The 8,517-nt window shown below is 37.7% G+C and overlaps 1 pseudogene; it reads left to right on the top strand.

Moving 5' to 3' along the window:
- Nucleotides 1-923: 923 nt before the first annotated feature.
- LOC116869285 lies at nucleotides 924-2,821 on the top strand (annotated as a pseudogene).
- Nucleotides 2,822-8,517: the final 5,696 nt, after the last annotated feature.

Raw genomic sequence — 8,517 nt, 5'->3', positions numbered from 1 at the left:
GCTCACTCGAGTGACAGTAAATTATTATAAACCCAAGGATAGAAAAGAAGAGAAAAGAGCAGACAAGTCATTTCTACTTGTTAAAAGAAAGAAAGTATATGGAGAAGTGATAACGGGCTTACAAGAACAAGAGAAATAATAATATAAATGCCAACGGGGCAAGGGAAGCCGAGGGACCCACCGTATCCCCCTAGAGGAAACTGATCTGGAAAGGCTCCAGACTCAAGATCACTGCCCTAGTTGAGGGCAGATTTTAGAAACAGGGCTGCAAATAGAGAAATGAGCTAAAAAGCTCATTTTGAATGGCAGCATATTGGTCTTTCCCTAACTTCCTCAGAATCTTGACAGCCACGCATAATCCTCCACACTGATCCAAGCTCACCAACCAAAAACCACATATCCAGGAGGTGGACTAGAAGACTATTTGACCAGAAACCAAATGGCACTTAGGAAGCAGAAAAGTAAGAAAAGATTCATACTGAAATTTGAGTGTCTTCAGTAAAAAGGCTGGCCCAACAAGGGTTCATTCTACCAAAGACATTTTTTTCTTTTTCTTTTCTTTTTTTTTTGTTTACAGAAAGTAAATGTTTATTCATGAATTTTATTCACCTTCCTTTAATTTGCGCTATGTGCACTGCAACAACAGAAAAGTGAATTATCAAATTTCAATTATAAACACTGACTTACTTGGTTAAATGTAGTTCTTAACCACTATGTATGTATATATTCTTCCACATTCCTCTTGTCTACTTCAGGTCTGAGATGCTATCTGCCTTCTGACACTTTTCTTCTTACCAGGCTCTTCAGCACAGAATAGCATCTCAAAGGTCAAATCTCACCCAAGGTAAGTAATCTGGATCCAATTCACCTTTAGAAAATGCTGTCCTGGACACACAGACCTGAGCGCCCGCTCCCTCCGCAGCATGCTGCATGGCGCTGCACTCGCCGCCGCCAGCCTCGGGCCCCGCCTGGGCCGCCGTCTCCTGTCGGGCACCGCCACCGAGGTGATGCCGGCCCCCAATCAGCAGCCTGAAGTCTTCTACAACCAGATCTTCATAAACAATGAGTGGCATGATGCTGTAAGCAAGAAGACATTCCCCACCTTCAGGTAGCTAAAGGAGACAAGGAAGACATGGACAGGGCAGTAAAGGCTGCCCCGGCCGCCTTCCAGCTGGGCTCACCCTGGCGCCGCATGAATGCGTCCGACAGGGGCCGCCTCCTGAACCGCCTGGCGGATCTGATTGAGCGGGACCGGACCTACCTAGCAGCCTTGGAAACCCTGGATAACGGCAAGCCCTATGTCATCTCCTACCTGGTGGATCTGGACATGGTCCTCAAATGCACCCATTATTACGCTGGTTGGGCTGATAGGTACCACGGGAAAACCATTCCCATCGATGGGGACTTCTTCAGCTATACCCGCCATGAACCCATCGGGGTGTGTGGGCAGATCATTCCGTGGAACTTCCCGCTCCTGATGCAAGGCAGGAAACTGCGTCCTGCCCTGGCAACTGGAAACGTGGTCATGATGAACGTATCCGAACAGATTCTGCTTACCGCCCTCTATGTGGCCAACCTGATTAAGGAGGCCAGCTTTCCCCTGGCATGGTCAATATTATTCCTGGATTTGGCCCCACAGCTGGGGCTGCCATTGCCTCCCATGAGGATGTGGACAAAGTGGCCTTCACGGGCTCCACCGAGGTTGCAAGGAGCAGTAACCTCAAGAGAGTAACCCTGGAGCTGGGGGGAAAGAGCCCCAACATCATCATGTCAGATGCAGACATGAACTGGGCGGTAGAGCAGGCCCACTTCGCCCTGTTCTTCAATCAGGGCCAGTGCTGCTGTGCAGGCTCCCAGACCTTTGTGCAAGAAGATGTGTACGCTGAGTTTGTGGAGCAGAGCGTTGCCCGGGCCAAGTCTCGTGTAGTTGGGAACCCCTTTGACAGCCAAACTGAGCAAGGGCCGCAGGTGGACAAAACTCAGTTTAAGAAGGTCCTTGGTTATATCAAATCTGGGAAGGAGGAGGGGGCGAAGCTGCTGTGTGGTGGAGGGTCGGCTGCTGACTGTGGCTACTTCATTCAGCCCACTGTGTTCGGAGACGTGCAAGACAGCATGACCATCGCCAGGGAGGAGATCTTTGGGCCAGTGATGCAGATCCTGAAGTTCAAGACCATAGAGGAAATCATTGGGAGAGCCAACAATTCCAAGTATGGGTTGGCTGCAGCTGTCTTCACCAAGGACTTGGATAAGGCCAATTATCTGTCCCAAGCCCTCCAGGCAGGCACTGTGTAGGTCAACTGCTATGATGTGTTTAGGGCCCAGTCCCCGTTCAGTGGCTACAAGATGTCTGGGAGCAGCCCGGAGCTGGGCAAGTGCGGGCGTACACCGAAGTGAAAACGGTCACGATCAAAGTGCCTCAGAAGAACTCCTGAAGAACTGTGATGACTCCCTCATCCAGCAGCGGAGGTCAAGGACATCAGCAGCAAAATCAAGAATGACCTGGCACACTAAAAGTCTCGAAAGAGAAATTTTCTCACAAAATCTCTTGATCAAGAAAGTCTCAGAACTTGAATTGCTAGATGGGAGTGGGTGTGGGGCAAAGAGTACGGGAAAGCTTTTTACATGCCAGCAGTACTGCTAGTTTTCAGGCTGGTTTTTCAAAACCAGATTCAAGTGTCTTATCCTGTCCATCGGAGAGACTTCTGTAACTTGCGTCAATGAGGAACAAAAAGCCATTGTTTATACTTGTACTAACAAGTTGGGCAACAGCTAGTACCTTCCTCTGTATTCTGGACTAAAATTCATTAAAAACAATGCTGCTCTTCAAAAAAAAAAAAAAAAAAAGCAAAAGAAAATGCTGTCCTGGGTCTCACTGAGTGGTTAGTGGATTTTGGAATCACTGGATGAATAATCAACCTCATTTGGAAGCTGTGAACTCAGAAAGGCATCCCATGATATCAACTTTGGATGTAGTTTCTAGAAGTTACCATCCTCATGATCCCTGGGTCCTAGGATCAAGCCCTGCATCTGGCTTCCTGATCAGTAAGGAGCCTACTTCCCCTTCTCTCCCTGCCTGCTGTTCCCCCTGCTTGTGATCTATCTCTCTCTCTCTCTCTCTCTCTCTGTCAAATAAATAAATAAAATCGTAAAAAAAGAAAAAGAAAAAAAAAGTTACCATCAAACACCTCCTTTTGGGAATGGAGTAAAAGTGTATGCATATCTCTTTTAGTCATCTTAGGCAGATATGGGTATCTTTGGAATGAAGGAGTTTGTATGTTTGTTTCAGTAAAGAATGGAATGTGTTAATTAGTACAATCATTCTGAAAGTCACTTTTCTTAAGTGGGTTTAAGAAGTCAGTTCAGCATCTACTTAAGTTGTATAAATGTGTACTTTCTGACCAATTCTATTCCTCCAAATGTATCTTAGAAGAAAAAAATATGTATACTAAGAGATATTAGAAAAATGTTCATAGCAGCATTATTTATGATAGTTCCAAAATAGAAGTGTCCATCAGTATTAAAATAAGGACAGCATAGCATATTCACAGAATGCAATAATATAATGAAAATGAATTGTAGTGACTCGAAACAAAAAATACCATGTGAAAAAAATCAGATAAAACATTTTCTATGATTCCATTTATATATTCTTTGAAACCAGACAAAACTATACTGCTTGTAGATACATACTTTAGTGGTAAAATTTTGAAGAAAACCAAGTAACTTATTTTCATAAAAGTCAGGATGAAGATTACCTTTTAGAGAAAAACAGATGAGAAGAAGCATAATGGAGGCTTCTAGGCACTAAAGAGGTTTTATTTCTTAGAGTTTATCTGGCTACTCACTTAGTCATAATTCATTAACCAGTACTTTGGGGGGAGATATTTCTGTATGTGTGTTATATTTCACACACCCCAAAATTAAAAAATACAATTCCATATGTTCATTTTTCTTCTGTTTCATATGAGGATTAAAGGGTTTAATAAAGATTTATTCATGATTTTTAATGGAAATGCCTGAAGAACTCTATCAGAATCAGAAAGACAAGTGAATACAACCTCTGGTTAGTTCTATGTGGTTATGTGAGGTTTAGCCTCTGTCAATATAATTTATTCCATTCTCTAACTATACCACCAGTGGTTATTTCAAAACGCATAGGTGTACTCATTATGACTCCTCTGAAAGATGAAATACCCAAATCATTTCTCCCATGTAAGTAAGTCTCTACTACTTTTTCCTCATTGGATATACAGTTGTCAAAAAGAGGTATCATTGGACCATATGATATACCATATAAAGGAGAAGTAATTTGTGTCATAAAAATATTGCCTTAATATTTAATATTATTATAAACCACCATAATAATGGTGCTTATTTTGCATTGACTGGGAAGAACCAAAATCTATTTCTTTATGGACAGTTAAGAAAATATGTCCTATATTATCTGTCTGATGTAGTCTTATTACTACTTTTACGCACTTCTAATAAAAGGATGAAATTCATATGTGTATATATTCTATTATGTATAAGGATATAGCTATTCTAGTCAAGAATTTAGATATCAGTTTAAATTCATTACAGTTGGGGCACCTGGGTGGTTCAGTCAGTTAAGTGTGGCTTTCTGCTCAGGTCATGCTCTCTGGGTTCTGGGATTGAGCCCACCCCTCCTGATAGCAGGTTCCCTGCTCAGCTGGGAGTTTCTGCCCCTCCCCCTTCACTCATGCCAGCACTCTGTCACTCTCCTTCCCAAATGAATAAAATCTTATAAAAAAAAAAAAACTCAAAACAGTTACTTTAAATTTGAGGGAAAATATTTTCAACCTTTTTAAAGGTTATATATTTGTCTATACAAATATAAACTATTTTAGAGTTGTTTCTAGATTTCTCAAAGTATTTAACCATGTTTTAAAAGATGTGATATGGGGCTCCTGGGTGGCTCAGTGGGTTAAAGCCTCTGCCTTTGGCTCAGGTCATGATCTCAGGGTCCTGGAATCAAGCCCTGCATTGGGCTCTCTGCTTATCAGGGAGCCTGCTTCCTCCCTTCTTTCTCTCTGCCTGCCTCTCTGCCTACTTGTGATCTGTCTGTCAAATAAATAAAATCTTAAAAAAAAAAATAAAAATAAAAGATGTGATATGTTTTCAATTAACATTTTCTTATCAAAGTATAATAGGCCTCACAAATAAATGCAAACTTGGTAAAAGTATAGTTTGTCATTGAAAAACATGAATTTATAACATTTTCAAAGATTGTAGCTTATTATTTAAGTCAATTAATGTGGGACTGACAATAATAACCAATGAAAATGCATCATTTTTATATAAGTAGAGGCTTATAAAAGCAGAAAACTGTACCCGTAGGACAAATATGTCTCTAACAATAGGCCAATAGGAAATTTCAGGTCAATTTCAAGCTACGCTATAAATAGGTGAATGCTTATATGAAATATCAATCATTGGTGTTTGAATTAATATTTTGTCTCATCAAGGAATATATTCCTCATCACCACAGGATTTGGTTTCAATCTATATCTAGTATAAAAAACACAATGCATAAAAATATATTACTTTGAGCCTATAATATAATTACTAAGTAATTAACCAACAGGCATTTTTGGATGACAATTTCTCTATTTAAATATACAAAGCCTTTGGTAAGTACACACACACATAACCATATATATATATATAAACTGTAAGTTAAACATGGTAAGAAGTTTGCCTGATTGAAGTTAATATCACTAACTAGAAATAATTCAGTGAAAATTAACTTTTTTTTTCTTATTAAGTTAGGGAGAAAACCTCCAACAAAGTGATGAATATTTTCTTGACTAGAATTATTATTCTTGGTAATGAGCAGTGTTCTATGAAAATGAGGATTTAATATGTAACCAATTAGCAAAAAAATTAAGCCAATTACCAAACACAATTTTCCATGTTAAACATTAATTAAATTCTGTAGTATTTTTAATAAATGTAATATAGAAAAAGTGAATTAAAAGAAAACTTCAATTTAACCTATTAATCAAAATAGTGTTTATCATTTTATATCAATATATTTTTATCAGAAAAGTGTTATATGTGATAAATTACTTATGCATTATCTTAAGGGCTAATTTACTCTTTGGAATTCTAATCATATTTTATGCAGCAGAGAAATAGATGTGTTTTGTAATTAATGTCTAGTTGACACACAACTAAATCCCGAATGGAGTAATATAGTAGAAAGGATATCATTCAAGATCATTCATTTAGGTTAGTGAAAAATATGATAGAATTATAGAAATAAGGGTAAATGCCAAAGTCAATGTTTTTGTAGCAATGAATATGAATGTAGCCATACATTCATACATGTTCATAATATGGACACAAAAAAATCACATATACACACAGAAAGTAGCCTATGAAAACAGGTATAAGAAAACCACGATCAGAATCAGTGGTTCTCAATTCTAACCTTTAGAAACAACCGGGCACTTTAAATGGTGTAGGCTTCACCCTTGTTTTTCTGCTTCAACTGATATATAGGTGGGCCTAGGAGCCCCATCTCACATTTTATAATTCATAGGATAGAAATTTAGTCAGTGTGCGTCAGTTGCTTCTCTCTCTCATCCAGTAAGCTGGAATGTACAGCAGCCTCCCTCTCTCAGCTGCCCACTCAGCAGGAGTTTTGAGAGAAGGCAGACATCCTCCTGGTACCTTTTGGTACCTGTTATGATACCAAAAGCAGCGGTCACTTTACCTATGTGCCAGAAAAGTAAACATGTAAAAGACAACATAAGAGAAACGCAGACTTGATTGCTAGCAGCTCAAGTAAACTAGAAGAATAAGCCTTGATACCATCCCTGCTTTTAAAGTAACTCGACAGGTGACCTCAAAGTGATCCCTATGTCGCCTCAGTGCCTTCATGTAGAAAATGGGGCTCCAGTGACTGCTAAGATGATGGCCACCTGAGATTCCCATTGATTCTATAATCCTAGGGCAGAGAAAGATAAAAATGTTACCAAGCTGATGACTTTTGACAAGGAGGATACTGAAGCTCTGTGGGTATAAAGAGCAGGAGAAAGTGACTTCTGTCAACTTGTTTTTTGACAACTTCATAACTGTGTCACAATAGGAATGAAAGAACAGCGTTTTGGAGGAAAGAGGCTTTGATTTGGGGAGTATATACATTTCATTTTATAGCTCACTGATCTAAATCTTTCCTAGCAACTTTAATGTTGTGTATCTGTCCATTTTAATTTAATTCCTAGTAGTGAGTTGGCTTTCAGCAGATTTGAACCACTTTAAAAATTAGTAGCTTCTACAAGGAGATGAGTGACAATTGTGCTGTTCTCTCTAAAACTAAGTTAATATGGAAAAAATGACTGGTTTTGGTAAGATAAAAAATCTATCAAAAATTGGATTAATGTAATACACAATTGGAATATTATTGGGGATATTCTACTAGAAACTAATCAACAGAATTCAAATGCTATGCAATACTTCGCTAATTAAAAACTTTAGGAACAGGAATTAAAATAGGCTACAATCTACCCATAGTTGACAGAAGGAGCATTAGAAGTGAATAGGAATAGGTAGGGGATGCCTAGAAGCTTTTGAGTCAATTAAGACTGAATATTTAAATGCTACTAAAGTGCTAATATTTTGGAACAGTAAATAAAAAATCACTTATTGGATAATAGATACAAAAGAATAATAACTTGATAACTGTTGGAATTTAAGAAATGAGTGATAGAGGTGAGAGAGGAAATGATAAAGTATTTTAAAGAACACATTGGTGATTTCCTTGAATGTAAGATACAGAATTTATTGAAGATTTCAATATGGAGGCAGAAAGCCTCCAGGAGCAATGAAAGACTTCACTTTTTAAATTTTTTGTTGAAATTTGGGGCTATATTATTTTTCATATCTGTATGTCTATGAAGTATAAACTAAGGTATTTATATTAAATACCCCTAGTTTATTTAGAGGCTAGTAATTCAGTTATTTCTTTAACTTTTATTTGTGTTGAACTTTCTGGATTATCTATATTTAGATGGCTGTAGTTGTAATGTTTATATTTTAAGGAAACAAAAATTAATTAAAATTAAGATTTTATTTTTATATCATATATATTGTTAATAAACATTTGTAAATTAGGTGAATCTGCTACAGTTAGAGGTAATAGGTGAATCTGCTACAGTTAGAGGTAAAATATAGATTTTGGTATTCAAATGTAATTACCACTAAGACTAAATATTCATAATATAAATCTTACTGAAGAGATTAAAACATAATTCCAATTTGCACTATAGAAATTCTGAGGCACCTACAAATGGCATATGAGCAGGAAAACAACTTTTAAATAGAACCTGATTAAATTTTCTTTCTGAAAATTTTAATGAAGTTAATTAATGGAGTATAATTAGGAGCAAACCACTTGATGAGCAATATACTCTCATAGCTCTTATTTCAAAAAATTGAGAGAAAAATATAATTGACGATTCTCATCTATTTATAAGCAGACTTTAAATACTA

Source organism: Lontra canadensis, unplaced genomic scaffold (assembly GCF_010015895.1).
Source record: "Lontra canadensis isolate GAN:19392208 unplaced genomic scaffold, GSC_riverotter_1.0 scaffold19, whole genome shotgun sequence".
NCBI lineage: Eukaryota > Metazoa > Chordata > Mammalia > Carnivora > Mustelidae > Lontra > Lontra canadensis.
This window is presented reverse-complemented; position numbering and strand designations above follow the sequence as displayed.